This window comes from Nannospalax galili, unplaced genomic scaffold, assembly GCF_000622305.1.
Source record: "Nannospalax galili isolate Female #2095 unplaced genomic scaffold, S.galili_v1.0 scaffold206, whole genome shotgun sequence".
Classification (NCBI taxonomy): domain Eukaryota; kingdom Metazoa; phylum Chordata; class Mammalia; order Rodentia; family Spalacidae; genus Nannospalax; species Nannospalax galili.
In genome coordinates this window covers 8815236-8832239 of record NW_008358101.1, presented here as the reverse complement: position 1 = coordinate 8832239, position 17004 = coordinate 8815236, and the positions used below count along the sequence as shown (strand labels likewise).

General features: G+C 37.0%; 1 protein-coding gene and 1 pseudogene across 3 annotated transcripts in view; one reads left to right on the top strand and one right to left on the bottom strand.

Moving 5' to 3' along the window:
• Positions 1-17004, bottom strand: part of Kcnq5 (potassium voltage-gated channel subfamily Q member 5) — a 613681-nt gene that overhangs the window by 417090 nt on the left and 179587 nt on the right. The window lies entirely within an intron of this gene.
• LOC103752504 lies at positions 6498-8321 on the top strand (annotated as a pseudogene).

Genomic DNA, 17004 nt, shown 5'->3' with positions numbered 1-17004 from the left:
ATCATGCATCATGACAAAAGACTGTAAAAACACACATCCTAAAAAGATGAATAAGAAATACAGCAACACATTGAAAGTGATGGTGCTCAGTGAGATTACTGGAAAATTTTTGTTTCCTACTTTTGTTAGTTTATTAAAATTCTACTCAATTAACACATGACTTTTATAGTCAGTAAAATACACAAGGGAATAAATATATCTTAAAGGCTTCACTTAGATGCTGTCTGACCTTTTCGTTGAGGGGCACATCTTTTGCATTTTTTTGCTGTTTATTTCTTGGGATAAATAGCTTCATGAATTTTGTATGAAAGGGTAGCTCTATTCCCTATAAATTCTATAATTTTAAAATTAGCATAAGTTTTACTATGGGATTTTTGTACATATATGTCATATTTTGTTTTCATTCATTCTCCTTTAATGATCCTCTCCCAACCACTCCTCCTGGCTCTTGTTGGTCCCTGTCCTTCTTCCAAATAGTCCCCAGCTTCTGCTTCCATGTCACATTGCTCCCCTCTTTTCTTCCTCCCTTATGATTTCTTTCTCCCCTCTCACAGCCCTCTTTCTACTCTGATCACACACACACACACACACACACACACACACACACACACACACACACCTAGAGTACATACAGAGAGAAAACATGCAGTCTTTCTGAATCCTGCTTCTTTCACTTAACATAATGACCTCAGTTACATTCACTACCGTCCACATGTCACTGCTGTATTTTCTTTGTGTTTGGATGAAATTCCATTGTGTATATGTACACATCTTCTTTTTCCATTTATCTGTTGATTGACATTGAGACTGGTTCTGTTTCCTACCTACTGTGAGTAGTGTAATAGAAGATGTGCAAATATCTCTGTGATAAGACACAAAGTCCTTAAGGTACCCACCCAGAAGAGGTACAGTTGGGTCATACATTATGTTCCACATTTTGCGGTCCTATTTTGAGTTGTTTTGAGGAACCTGCACATGGACATGTATTCTGGCTTTGCCAGTTTATACCCCACCAGCGTTTTACAATGGTGCTTTCCCTACATCTTCACCAGCCTTTGGTCATTTGATTTCTTTTTTCTTTATTTAATATTTTATTTATTTTTTATTTTATGTGAATGAGTGTATTGCCTTCATGTATGTAAGTGCACCCATGTCATGCAGTGCCTGCAGAGGTCAGAAGATGGTGTCGCTTCCCCTGGAACTGGGGTTACAGATGGTTGTTAGCCTCCATGTAGGTGCTGGGAATCAAACTCGGGTCCTCTGCAAGAGCAGCCAGTTCTCTTAACTATTGAGCCATCTCTCTAGCCCTGAGCATTTGATTTCTCGATGACAGCCATTCTTACTCAGATGAGATGAAATCTCAAAACTGTTTAATTTGCCTTATCCTGATGATGAAAGACATTGAATACTTTTTCAAATATTTATTGGCTATTTGTATTTCTTCTTTTGTGAAACATCAAAGAATCAGCCAGTCCATTCCCTTTTATGTTCATAAATGTGATAAGAAATAAATGATGTATGATGAGGATCCCCATCAATACAAATAAAAGAGAAGACAGTCACTTAGGCTTTAATTAGAAACATGGGGCTTTTCAGCATTGGAAAAATTGATGAGTAAAAACTACAGTACACCAATAAAGAAGGAGATAAAGTCAAAATACTTCTAGGCTCCACTTCCTTTTTGGCAATTTGTTTAGGTCTCTGTTGCTAACTATATTTCAGCAGAACTCAGGCACTAGGAAAAAATAAAGACTACCATTCTTGAAAAGACAAAACATCAGTGTCATGTAAACACCACTTAGAATCCTTTTGCTTATATTCCAGAGTCTTAAGTTTTCTAATTTGCTGTTTTATTACACTCCTAAAATGCAACTCAAGTTGTTCACTGTAAAATTATTGAATATATATCACTCACGAACAAAAATAACTGTTTGTAAGAATAACAGAGACTCTAAGAAGATACTTGAAAAGACACTTTGGAAATTAAAAAAGAGGAAAAAGATCATTGTGTTAAGAATTTGGTTGAAAAATCAACTAAGTGAAGAGTTCCTGATGGCCGCAGTTGGGAACAGTACTCCCCAGTGATGGCGCTTAGTAAAAATATTCAGAATATCACTTCTTTTTCCTTGATTCATTTCTAAAAATTTAAAGCATTTATACAATGTAGCTAAAGTTCAGATTTATTGAAGGTGAATATGCTATGGAACCAATTTAGAGCGCAATTCCAATGTCTGTAGGGGACATATCAGTATCTTGGAGAAAGTTCCCTGGTACCAGTTCTGCTTTTAGAGACCTAAACCATTAAATATAGAATTCTGGAAAAAGCTTATAGCAGTTAACATCCTTAGAGAAATGAACACACCATTAATTTCCACACTAGACTTTGAGACGACAGCTCTCGGGGCTCAGCAAGGAGACTGGATGGAGAGACTTATTCTTTAGGTGTCTATTTTCTCTTTTTTTTTTTTTTTTTTTTTTTTTTTTTTTTTTTTCAGCCTTTTTTGAGACAAGGTCTCCCTATAGTCCTAGCTGGCCTGGAACACACTACATATATGTAGAACAGTAGACCAGGCTGGCTTCAATCTTAGAGACCTACACACCTCCCCTCCTCCCGAGTGCTGACATTAAAGCACGCACCACTATGCCCAGTTGATCCTTCATCCCTCTTTTAAAAAAATTATTTATTTTTATTTTATGTGTATGAGTATATTCCTTGCGTATGTGTAAGTGCACCCATGTCATGCAGTGCCCATGGAGGTCAGGATCTGGAGTTATGAATGGTTGTTAGCCACCATGTCGGTGCTGGGAATTGAACCTGTGTGTGTCCTCTACAAGAGCAGCCTGTGCTCTTAACCACTGAGACACTTCTCCAGACCCCCTCTATCCTTCTAGAGTCTATTACATAGATTTTTATAAACTTTTTAGAAGATTTATTTATTTTTATGTATGAATGTTGTACCTGCATGTATATATGTGTACCCCGTGCATTCAATGCCTGCTGAGGCCAGAAGGAACTAGAGTTATAAACTGTTACAGGTACTGGGAACTGAATCCAGATTTTCCACAAGAAAATAGGTTTTAATAAGCACAAATTAAAATTGTGGTCTTTGTTGCTGAAATAAGACCAGAACAAACACAAACAAAATTATTTGAATGTTAAAATAATAATATGAGATTGGGTTTTGCTTTCCTAGATGAAGAACAGAACTGAGTCAATGGCTAATTTTATCAACACATTAAGTAAGTTCAGGATTGTTTATTTCTTGGTAGAAAAATATGTGGGTGTTATAAAATTGCTACCATTGTTTTGCTGCATAAGAGAAGACAGATCAAATAAGACTTCATTAGGAAGTGCATCTTGCTCCTGGAAACTCAAGGAACAAGGCATGTGTAGGAGTAAGAGTAGGTTTTCTCTGATAATTACCTATTAGTCTGGTCATTAACAGCACAAAGTGCACAAAGACAAGGTATTAATAATCAAAGCAAACTGGTTTTTATTTCCTGCTTTAATCAGAATTACTTCAAGGCACTCTAAAAATCAAGTAATTAAAACACTAAGGACAGTTAAATAAAATTATAAATACATGATTTAAAGTAAACTTCCTTCTTTGGCATTATTTAGAGGGCTACAAAACTTTGTTTCACTGAAAGACTATTGTAAACTTGCTATGACAAGTGAATGCATGCAAATCTCTTCGGTCAGACACATAGAACATGGTCAATGATGTTTGGCTACCTGTCTCACTCAAAAACAGTACTTGGGGGCAGTCCCAGAGTTGGGGATGAAGATGTCAAAAATAGTTTCTGTTTCATTCTCACATAAATTCACATCCAACCATGGAGATTCCATGCTTGATCTCAAAGCAAAGGTTTCTAGAGTAACAATGCATTTCTTTTTTACGGGTTGACATAAGGAAATACAACAAGTTCACAAGTATGTTCTCTTGTTGAAGTCATGCATGTAGTTTTAAATTGGCAACATTATTTCATGAAGCAGTAGAGATATTGAGCAGTCTAGGAAATAAGGAGGCCATGTATCATGACTCGTTATATGTATTAACTTATCCATGCTATGGTATCCAGTCACCAATTAAACAGTAATCTACATTTTCTGTACAGATATAGTTAACATTACAATCAATTCATGTTGGGTAAAGGAGATTACTTTGATTATAAAAGTAGGCCTCATCCAATCAGTTCTAAAAACATCAAAACCGAAAAATGACTCTTCCTCTCCCAGCAGCTTTCAAATGTCAATAGCTCCTTGGCTATAAATGGGAGTTCATGTCTACCTCCCCGCATCCAGGATGGAATTTTATCTGACTTGAGCTTGACTAGGTCTTGTTCATGATGTCATAAGTGCTATAAGTTCATTGTACAACTGTCCTGCTGACTGGAAAACACTGTTTCCTTGTAGTTGACTGGTATCTCTGGCTCTTACAATCTTTCTGCCTCCTCTTCTACTAAGTTCTTGGAGCCTTGGGGGGAGGGGTGTGATATAGATGGAGCCATGGTAGGTCAAGCACAATCTGGGCCAGGCACTATTCCCAAGAGTAGTCGGGCAACACGTATTGCATTCCATGAGGGAGGGAAACAGGAAGTTGGGTAGGTACGAAGGTGAGAGAGGATCTGGGAGAGGTTGGAGGGGATAATGATCAAAATACACTGTATGAAGTTCTCAGAGAATTAATAACTATCTTTTTAAAGAGATCAAAGCTGAGATTTCCTTGAGGATTCTGCATCATTTCCTGCCTGGGAGACTCTAGTCTGGTGGCTTTTTTTTTTTTTCTTTGTAGTATTTTATTTTTTTCTTTATTGAATTTTTGTGGTTTAGATTCACTCCTCTCTCTGCACCTCCCCTCACTGTCCCCCTGCCCGACGTTTTCAGACTTACCAGCCTCCACAGCTGGGTATACTGATCCTGTGATACTAATCTTACTGTCTCTTCCTCTCTGTGTCTCTGGTGTCTCTGTGTGACTCTGTCTCTCCTTTCTCTACATATAATAGCCTACCAGTCTTCCTCTGGAGATCCCTAGATAAATAAATGTCAAGTTTAAGATATATTTCATTGACTATAAAAATTAAAAAATAGAATTAAGGATCATTTATTAAACATGCACCATTGGTGTCTGTAAGGAGAAATAATATTGAACTTATGTAACAAAGCATATAAATACAATTTTTTAAATTAAGCATATGAAAAGGAATTTTTCTGGAATAATAATGTCAATAAATCATGAACTAAGGACTTGATCAGTCTCTTGTGTATAAGTATTGATTTTTAGAAGTTGCATTATATATCCCAATGGGCCTAAGTGAAACCTCATGCTTAAAACTGAAATACCAGCTTAAAAGGTACTTCGCAGCACATCTTTGAAGTACCTTTTAAACTGGTATTTCAGTGTGTGAATATACACAGACTATATATATATATATATAAGAGAATGCTAGAATAAGTAGTATGTATACCATTGAACACTCAGAAATTCTACTCTGTGAAGCATGTTCATGTCTCAAGATGCGGCTCAATTTTCCTGCCATCCCTGTTTTGAATTACTGGGTAAGTTCATTGTCAAGCCACTCACTAATTATCATAGAAGGCTTTATACCATTCCTTGTCATTTTATGTATTTTACATCTTGCATCCATTCTGGGCTACTCATTCTTTAAGGTGTGTGTGTGTGCGTGTGTGTGTGTGTGTGTGTGCATATGTGTGTTCCATGGCACATTCATGTGTGCATACATATATGTGGAGACTAGGTGCTGATGGTGGGTGTCTTCCTTAGTTGTTCTCCAACTTATTTTTTCAGGCAGCATCTCTCATTATATGTGGAGTTCCCCAGCTAGTCTGGACTGGCTGGTCAGTGACCTTTAGTGATCTTCCATCTCTCCCTCCCAATACTGCTGTTATACAGAGCACTGACACTCTTCACTCTTCACTTTTTAGATGGGTGCTGGGGACCCAAAGTCAGGTCCTCATATTTGCACAACTAGGACTTGGCTGACTGAGCCATCTCCCTAACCCTAATCTATGATTTTTTTTAAGCTATCATTTTCTTTTGATTGTTTTTCCCCAGAGGGTAGATTTTCTTCAGGCCCTCAGACCTTGCTCCTTACACACGTGTTGGTGGATGTGGTGGTGCAGCACCCAGGAGTGTAAATCTCTAGAGGGTGACACCATCCTCCCCTGCCTTCACAAGATTGATTCCTGACCACTTTGCTGAGAACGGCAAATTCATGCAGGACTGAAGATTCACATAGACCTTGGGAAGAACTAAGCCTCAGAAAGTCACTCTAGAAATGTCCCCCATGGGTGTGGCCTTTACTATGTTCTGAAAATGATGTTGTCCTCAGGCACACACAGGCAATACATGGCCACAGTCTCTTTTAGAAATGACTTTTGGTTGTTATCATCTTGGAAATGAGGCATTGAGAGCAAGATGCTCAATGATCTCTACATCCTTTGTCTCCATAGTAACTGGCTTAGAAGCGTACACATGGAGACACTCATTTGTGGCACTCAAGTATCGATTTGTGGTAACTTATACAGGTTACAGAAAGTATTGATTATAAAAAAATCAATGAAGTTAAAAAGTTGTAAATAGTATCCTAATGATTTAGTATTATGAACATATTATATAATATATTGAATTTTTCCTGCCTCGAATCTAGTTGTAAGTCAGCTTTCTGTCACTGAGATAAATAACTTTAGAGGGATAAGGTTAATTTGGGCACCATGTTTTAGGGGTTCTAGTCAATGACTGGGCAGGCCCATTGCACCCATCCTCTAGCGGGTGCTGGGCAATAATTGCTGATAGCACAGAACATGTAGCAACTGCTTGACTCATAGCCAAGAAACAAAACGGGAAGAAAAAAGAGGTTCCACAGTTCCCTTTAAAGGCTTCCCTGCAGTGACCAAAGGAATTCCACAAATCACCACATCATAAAGTTCAACCATCCTCCAGTACAGTTATCCAGGAGACCAAGCCTACCACACATGGGCCTTGGGGACATTTAATAGCCAAACTATAGCAAGAGCCAAATTTTGAAACTTATTTTCTTATTTATTTACAATACAAATATCCATTAAAGCTGATGGAATAAGTCACTACACTATAAACGTCTAGTTTAGTTTCCTAATTTGATAGTTACATTATTCACAGAGTTAGAACCTCAATTGCACTAAATATTACCACTATGAAAACACTAATTTAATTGGCTGTGCTCTGTTAGCATACAAGATGTACTTGCCAATGTAGCTATTAAAAATAGGATTTTATGAGTGCTAGAGAGATGGCTCAGCAGTTAAGAGCATTGACTGTTCTTGCAAAGGACCTGGGTCCAGCACCCACATGTCAGTTAACAACTGTCTGTAACTCCACTTCCTTGGGATCTAATGCCCTCTTCTGGCCCCTTCAGGCACTGCAGGACACGGGTATACTTACATACACTCAAGCAAAACACTCATATATGTAAAATAAAAATAAATATTTATTTTCTGGAGAGATGGCTCAGCGGTTAAGAGAAATGGGCTCTTTCAGAGGACCCGGGTTCGATTCCGCGCCACTCCCCTGAGTCATTGCCTGCACAGGTCTGGCTGCCCAGCTCAGCACCTGAGCCTCTGATATTTGGAGTTCTTACAAGGTGGCCGATATCAACAACAAAGAACAGTCTGAACTTGATCAAGATTTGGATGATGTTGAAAAATTAGAAAAATAAGAAATGGGTGAAGAAACGAAAATCAAAGCATGTCAGCTGGCTGTTCAGATGATGCAAAATCCTCAGATTCTTGCAACCCTTCGAGAAAGACTTCATGGTCTGGTAGACACACCAATAGGATACATTGAAAGCTTGCCTAAGGTAGTCAAAAGACTAGTGAATGCTCTCAAAAATCTTCAAGTTAAACGTTCATTTAGAAGACAAATTCTATGAGGAAGTATGCGGTTCTCTTATCAGTCTTTATTTGATAAGCAATTTGAGATCGTTAATGCAATTCATGAACCTCAGAAGAATGTGACTAGAAACCAGATGAGGAAGATGAAGTTTTGGGGAAGCTGAAAGAAGAGGCCAAGACGGAAGATGAGAGAAAGAATGAAGAAAGACAAAACCCTAAAGGAATTCCTGAATTTGGGTTGACTGTTAACTTACAGAGTGACATGGATCAGGAACATGATAAAGCTATTCTGAAGCACTTGAAAGATATTAAAGTGATGTTCTCAGATGCTGGTGAGCCTATGAGATCTATCTTAGAATTTCATTTTGAACCCAAAGTATATTTCACAAATGAAAGGTTAACGAAGACTTACAGAATGAGTTCCTGAGAGTGGAGATCTGGATGATGACGATGATGCGGAAGCTATACCGGCTGCAGATTTTGAAATTGGTCACTTTTTATGTGAGCATATAATCCCAAGAATAGTGTTATGCTTTACTGGAGAAGCTACTGAAGATGATGATGATTATGATGAAGAAGGTAAAGCAGCAAATGGGGTAATGTTCACCAAATGAGCAAATAATTCACTGTGTAACACTGAAAACCGAATTAAGTGACTTGTGTTTTCCTTTGCTATAATAATTCTGTGGTTTGGGATAAATTTTGGAAAATATGATTTTAGAATTCTACAGTCAACAATGTATATATAAGGTTTCAATAAAAAAACTGTAAAACTCAAAAGAATAGTATTTTTATGTAAGATTTTGATAATTGATAAGCCGGGTTTGGTGGGCTCAATGCCTGTAGTCACAGCACTTGAGAGGCTGGGGCCGTAGGATTGTAGAGGGCTGGAGAGCACAACCAATGGAGTTCTAGACCAATCTTCACTACCATCTAATACCTTTTTTTTGAAAATTTCTGTAAAATTTTTAAAATGTAATAGTTCATGGCTAGAGAGACAGCCCAACAGTTAACAGCATAGGATGCTCTTCCAGAGAATCTGAATTCAGTTCCCCATACCCAAATGGTAGCAAGTAACTATCCATAATTCCAGTTCCATGATGATCTCTCCTCTGGCCTCCATGAGCATTGCAGGCACACATGGCTGCACTTATGTGCATGCAGGCAAACACTCAAAACAAATATAAATAAAATAATATGAAAATGGTAGAGTTCATAATCATGAATTTTAATTTCATATGCTGTTCTAACATTAGTAAATTAGGTATTACAGTTAAATTTAAACTTAGCAAAATTCTAGTTTTTCCATGAGACTTTACTGAGCCTACCACAGTTATTTCTGATTTCTTAAAGAAAATAAGAACTGGCATCTTCATGAAACCATAGAGCCACTGAGTTCATAGAATTACAATGTAACATCTCTGCTGTGTGTAGCTCATTTTCTTGTGTAAACTAAGGGCTCATCTGCCTAGGAATAATCTCATTATAGTCAATGAACAGATTCACCATTAGCTTTTCTTGCCCTTTAATCCTATTATAGCGTCTATTTGTATTTCAATTTTTGACCTTTGGATTTTGAAAAATCAGTATTTCTTACAAAATTTAATATTATGGTCTAAATATGACAAAAACATCTAATTATGTTGAATTCTTAAATAATCTTTCATGGGTCAGCAAAAATGCCATGGTCTTGTAATTCTTAGTTTTGATGTAAATGTCCCTGAAGAGAGTATAGGACAGTGTGCTGCACAGTGTACCCTTAGCACACTAGGGGCTAGCAAGTCATCGAGTCATCATCTTCCTCTGTTCATAGCCTTCTGGTTTCTCACTTTCCTTAGAGACAGAGAGTGCCTTCAAAGGCTGTGGCCTTGAATCCAGGGTGCTTAAGGGCATTTCCAGAGAACAAATCCCTGACCTTGGCCTCATTTATCATTAGTTCTCCTAAACTAAAATTATCAGTTACATATACAAAGGAGTTCCTTTGGTTCCCAGTGAGCCAGTGTGACCTCTGAAATATGATACCTGCTTTACCTCATTGTCAGGGTTCCTGCTGGGATTGCAGACAGTCATGTAATTTTCAGATGTGGAGTCAAAACAGTGAGAGCCTGGAGAGGTAGCTCAATGGTTAAGAGCACTGGCTGCTCTTGTAGAGGACTCAGATTTGATTCCTAACTAACAATCATCTGTAACTCAAGTTCCATAAGGGAATCCTATGTTCTCTTCTAACCTCCATGGGCATTGTGTGACACGAGTACACTTACATATAAGCAGGCAATATAACCATACACATTAAATAAAATATTTTTTAAAAAACTGGCAATGACAATGATAAAACCTCAAATGATGGGAGATTATTAACTTGTAAAATATTTAACTACAAGACCCTCAACAATTACTTCAAAATATATTTAATGTTGTTTATTGGGTTTTTGTGTATTTCATATTTTAAAAACTGCTTCCATTCATATTTAGTAATGAATTGCTTAGAATAGGTAAATGCAACTTTAAAATACTTGTATTTATTTTATGTGTATGAGTATTTTGCCTTCATGTATGTAAGTGCACCATGTTTGTGCAATGCCTGAAGAGACCAGAAGAAAGTGTTGGATCCCTTGGAACTAGAGTTACAGACAGTTGTTAACCACCATGTGGGTGTTGCAAATCGAACCCAGGTCCTCTGGGAGAATAGTGTTCTTAACCGCCGAGCCATCTCTCCAGCCCTGTAAATGCAAATATTTATATGTGCATATATTTATGGAAATTGTTGTTTTCTAGTAGCAGGGTTTATGCCTTTGGGCAGTAATTAGGACAAACCTTGGTCCTAGGAACTGAAATACAAGAAAAAGAAGGTAGAATTACCTCTCAGTAAATGTTTTAGACTAGCAAGTTACTAAAATAACAGACATTTCATCAGTGATAACATGGCTGGGAAGGGGGAAAAGATGATGCATGGTTTGTTTTCTTTATTTTATATAAACTTGGTAATAATTACTGCCATCCAAATCAAGATGCAATTTCTAAAATATCTTTCAGCTACACACTGAATATTCTTAATAAAGTTCTGATTCATATTCTACACAGCTCTTCTCATGTTCTATCTATGATAACCAGCTCTTGTAATCAGCAGGTCTCAATTTAAAGGTGAACAAACTCTGGAAAAATATTTAAAGTGATGATGTTCAACTACACCTTTCCAAGAGCTCTTTGAGTCCTGAAATTCTGTCAGTTCCTAACTATGTCAGTTCCTAATCCTTTGAGTCCTGAAATTCTGTCAGTTCCTAACTATGTATTCTTACATCTGAAGAGAAAGAGTGAGATTAGGGTTTACGTGACTGCAATATATTTGAAACAAGCTTTCGTGGTCTCTGGGGCTCCTTCCTGTGTTAGGCCACCCATGGTTAAAGTGTAGACAATCTCATTTCCTTTGTGCCTTTGGTTCAAGTTCTGGTGCTGCAGATGCCAAAGTCCAACATCTCTCCTTTTACTTAAAGGCACAGGACCCTGGTCACACCAATTAGAATCATCCATTTCCCAAACCATAGTATCTACCTCAAGGGCATGTGACCCAGATTGATTCAAAGAAATAAAAAGACAGGAAAAACGTCTATGTTTGTTTGCTTAGTTCCATTTCTAATTGGATAAAGTAATTTAAACAAAGTACTTTTAAAAAATTTTTTTTATTTATTATTTTATGTGTATGAGTGTATTCCTTGCATGAGGCAGGTGCACTCTCATCTTGTATTGCCTATGGAGGTGAAAAGGGCATAAGATCCCCTGGAACTGGAGTTATAGATGGTTGTTAGCAGCCATGGAAGTGCTGGGAATCAAACCTGGGTCCTCCGCAAGAGCAGTCAGCATTCTCAGCCACTGAGCCATCTGTCCAGCCCCTAAACAAAGTACTTTTGATAACTCCTATGTTGAGACTAGTTTAGACCATAAAATCAATTCAGAGTTAATTCATTGAAAGAAGAGCAAAGCCAAGAAAAATATGATGCACTTTTAACTTTCATAACTAGCTACACCTGAAACAAGTAGTAACCTTAGACTTTCCAATTAGATAAACTAACACATTCTCTAACTTTTAATTATTATAATTATTATATTCTCATTCTCTTTCTCTCTCTCTCTCTCTCTCTCTCTCTCTCTCTCTACATGTGTGTATGTTGTGTGTATGTGTGTGTGCATGATGTGTAAGGTACACACATGTCAGGGTGCATATGTGGAGGTCAGAGCATAATTTGTTAGAGTTGGTTCTCTCCTTCCACCATATGAGTCCTGAGGATTGAACAAGTGCCTTTATTGGCTGAGCCATTTCTCCAGCCCCATATTCTCTCTCTTGATTAAACCAGTTTATTCATTCATGTTTCTGAAACTTAGAAACAAAGGAAACCTAACACAGAGGTTTTATGATCTTTGCTATTTTCAAATTTGTTGCAATGGCTAAAAAATGTGACCATTTCAACAAAGATACCTCTTTTCAGAACTCAGCACCTACCTTGGCTAATTACTTCTCACAGCAATGCTTTGTCCAGTAAAAAACAAGATGCCCAGTCACATAATCCTCATTAATCTGTAACTTTATTTGGTCATCTTAAAAAAGTAGGGAAATCACTTATCCAAAATTACAATGGATCTACATTGATATGTGTGAAATTTTATAGAAAAAATTATCTTTAGTATTTAAAAACCCCAAGACTATATCTATGCATTAAAAGTCACCCTTGTCAGTTTTTAAAAACTAGTTAACCAACAATGGACTAGTAATGAATTCTGATACATTTTATTTCATACATACACTTATTGTGTCAAATTTACTATTGCCATATCAGTTTTTGCTTTTTCTTCTTGTCTTTAGCTTATCTTAGCAATTTTAATTTTTTTGCCCTTTCCAAATGCCTGAGATTTGGCTCAGAGAAGTTACCATTTTTTGAAACAACTCCATAACTATAAGTAGATATAAACATATGTGTAGCATTTCAATGTTCATTTATCACTTGCAAATGTGTCCCAAAAGCTATAAATAGAAAGCATGCGGGTACCAACGTGCATGGATATTCATATGCATACAAATTCCTATATACGTCTACTATGATTTTTTTTTCAAATTTTATGATTATGCGTCTTGGTGAAAATTTCATTAACTACCATAAATCAGACTGAGACTGCCACTTATTTAATGGAACTTTTAAATAATTCTAACATCCCAGCAATGTCAAGAATAGTCATCTACACATCTCTTATTCTGTTCTATCCAAATGTCAAGCATCGACTCTGAATGTGGCACTACAGGGTCACAAGATTCAAAGCACACACGGCATTTCTCAGTGCCATGCACACAAATGAAGTCATACATTTAAAGCACTGGCCCCAGAGCCCGGCACATAAAGGACTGAAATCAAGCTAATTCTCCTGTGTTTCTTCCTTTTCTTTTTCCTTCTTTGTTTGAAGTGAACATGTGTATACATATACACCCTTTTCTTTCTCTTCGGGGGCAAGATATATTTTAGAATTATTCACAACCTTATATCACAAAGGTCTTTAAAACAGTCTCATTTTATAATGTCCTTGTGATATACTAAAAATAAACCAATAAACAAAATCACTCACCAGCTCTTTGTTTAAGAACATAATTCCCTCCTTGTACAAGTTATATCAAATAATACATTAGGAAAGTAATTTATAGCGATAAGATATTTCAGTCACTAAATGTTTGGACAGGGTACTTCTATTGAGAAAATGTAATTGAATTGTTGGGTGATAGCACCTATCCACAGAATTCTCTCAACTGCAGCTGCTGCAAATGTTTAATAAATGTGGGAATGTTTTATTGGCAACTCAAATACCACAAGCTGTGCTGTCATCAAGGGGATTTTTAAATTTTTTTTGGAAATGGCAAACAACTCTTGGTAAACTTTTGAGCAGAAGTAACTACAGCTACCTTTTGATTTATGCATTAGTTTGATTCCTACAAAATTCAGGAAGTATTAGATTATACAAATTTTTATTTGTTTGTAAGTGAAATTAAACTTGAGTTCAGATGATTGTAAATGGACCTTTCACCAATACGTGTCCAGGGAAGTATTCAACATGTATTCTAGATAGCTGACCTCTGTCCAGACACTGTGACCACCAATAGCTCATCCATTTAAAAAGCTCTTCCCATAGATGAAGAGATGGATTAATGGTTGAGATCTTTTTGCTCTTCCAGCAGACTTGGGTTTGGTTCCCAGCACCCACACAGCAGCTGACAACCTTCTGTAACTCCAATTCCAGGGAATTTGGTACCTGTTTCTGGTCCCACAGGCACTGCACACATGTGGTGCACTTGCATACTTGCAGGCAAAACACTCATATACATAAAATAAAGATAAACAAATCTTTTTTTTAAAAAGGCACAAGAACTCTCCCCAAGGGAGAGGTGAATCTTATCCTCACAGAGGCACTTTAAAATTACACATTTGATTTTGCACCGTATATTTAGTCCTAGTAAAACATTTTAACCCATGCTAAAGTATAGAATATTGTTCCAAAAATCCCTTTTGCATAACTGTGTGAAGCAATAAAGACATCACAATAAAGACATCAGGAGTGTTCATATGCATTCCTAAACGTGTATGGATAGTTTCAGAGTTTTGAATTTGCTGAGATGGTCTTGAAATAGAGATGTTAATTACATGCTTACTTGGAGACAATGTAATAAGGTTCCTTTGCCAGAGTAATTGGAACCCTGCAGCTATGCTCTCCTAGTTATTAAAGAGTAGCAACAAGTTTTAAGGCACATAAAACACCAGAGGCAGGTTGAATTGAAACAGCGTCTTGAAGTCCATTGAAAAAATTCAAACTAACATGAGAAACATATGACCCATCATTGAAATGCTCATGGTTTGTGATTGTAGAAAACAGGTATTTTAATAACTATGTTTATTTGAAGATTTATTTTATCAAGAACTGATTTGCTTGTAAAACACTTAGATAATCATTGACTCCAAAATAGCAGCACAACAGGAGGTCTCTGGTGTTTACTGTTTTTCCAAAGGAAGGTGAATGACATGGTAAGATTTTCCCAGACAAAGCAGAAACAGCACGAACAAGAAGCTTGAACTTTTAAAGCGATTTTTTAAAATTTCATTTATTATTTTTATGTATATGAGTGTATTGCCTGCATGTGTGTAAGTACACCCATGTGGTGCAATGCCAGTGGAAATCAGAAGAGGGCACCAGATTCCTCTAGAACTGGAGTTATGGACAATTGTTAGCTGCCATGTGATTCTGGGAATTGAACCTGGGTCTTCTGCAAGAGCAGTCAGTGCTCTTAACCACTAAGCCATCTCTCCAGCCCCTTAAAGTGATATTTAAGAAGTTTCATGAACAGTGATCTACAAGGGATATTTAAGAAGTTTCATGAACAGTGATCTACAGAAATAAATGGATGTGGTAAAGAAATATAATGTGAGATATAGAAAAAAAAGAAAAATAAAGCAGTTGAAAAGTTCTACTATAAAAGGAAAAAGCTTTCTTCACCTCTAAAGAATCACATGTACGGAACAATTTGATTTGCCACCACAGGTAAAAAATGCAGCTTAAAAAGGTTTTAATATTCCTGTTATCCAAAAAATTTTATTTACTATGAATCTCAGTTCAGACAGTGTATGTATTAATTTTCTTTCCATGAAAATATAGAGGTCTTCTCTTTCTTCACATAACACCTTTGGAAACAATTTATTTCTAAATGGATGAATTTCAAAAAACTCCCACAAACCAAGAGTCAGCAGCGTTCATTTGATGAAATATTCTGGACAAGACACAATGCTGTGTCTTTCCAATGATACTTTCTGTGTTTTCCCAAGTTAGATGTGATTAGGAAAGGGAGTGAATGTTGGAAAAGAAAGGTGTTAGAAAATATTAAATATGAAGTCAATTTATCCATCTTGATTTCTAGGTGCTAGTTAGGCTGCTGCTTGCAATTTTGTCTCAATCAGTATGCACGCATGTGCATGTATGTGTGATGCGTGTGCATGTGTGCATTATTGTGCACTCTCGCTCCTTTATGTTACTCTCTGTAGTAAAGCTTCTGTCTGGAACATTTATACAAACTATTCCCTCAGCCTGACATGCTCCTCCCTGAGCTTGCATGGTGCAGCTTATTTTTGGCTTCAGAAGTCTCTTCGAATATCATTCTTCTACAAAATCCTCCTTGAGTATCTATGGAAGACGTTATTGTCACCCACCGGTAAGAATGTGGTCACTGTCAGTTTCTGTGACCACATCCTGTTTATCTCCTTGGGAGCACTTAAGAAGCTGCTGTAATCCTGTTTTGTTGACTTGTTGACTGTTTCCTAATGGCTTCCCTTTACTAGAATGTAAACCACTGGTAGTTACTAGGTCCAATGTCTGCCTGATAGCCATTCTTACACCAGACTTAGAATGTTCTGTTTCTGGCACAGAGAAGATGCTGTAGAAATATTTTTCAAATAAACAACTTTGAATATAATTATTTTATTTAAAAATTATACTCTTGCGGCTGGAGAGATGACTCAGCTGTCAAGAGCATTGGCTGCTCTTTCAGAGGACCTGTGTTCTGTTCCCAGCACCCAATGGCAGCTAACAAAAAGTCATAACTCAGTTCCAGGAGATTTGACGCCCTCTTCTGGCCTCCACAGTCATTGTACTCAGGCAAATCACTCCTACACATAAAGTATGAATATGCACTTTGCTTTTAAATGTTTAATGTTTTGTGCTTTAATTCCCTTAGTTTTCTAAATGATTGTAGTTTTCAAAATAAAAACAATTATACAAATTTTTCTATATTTAATCTGTAGTTCTACTATGCCAAATTGCTTCGACCACTAATCTCACCTGTCACATTCTGGTTCCAGTGCATTTACTTCTCTCTCTCTCTCTCTCTCTAGCTCTCTCTCTCAACTTCCATCTTCATTGTTGTTTTATTTTATTTTATTTTTTTATTTCTGTTATGCCAGGACTAGGAATTGAACTGGGAATTATGTGTAAGACAAGCCCTGTACCACGTAGCCTTAGCTGGGGTCCAGGGTCCTTTTCATTTATAGTGAGAAACTTCCATGACTTCACAAGCTTATCTTGTGGGCGCTGCC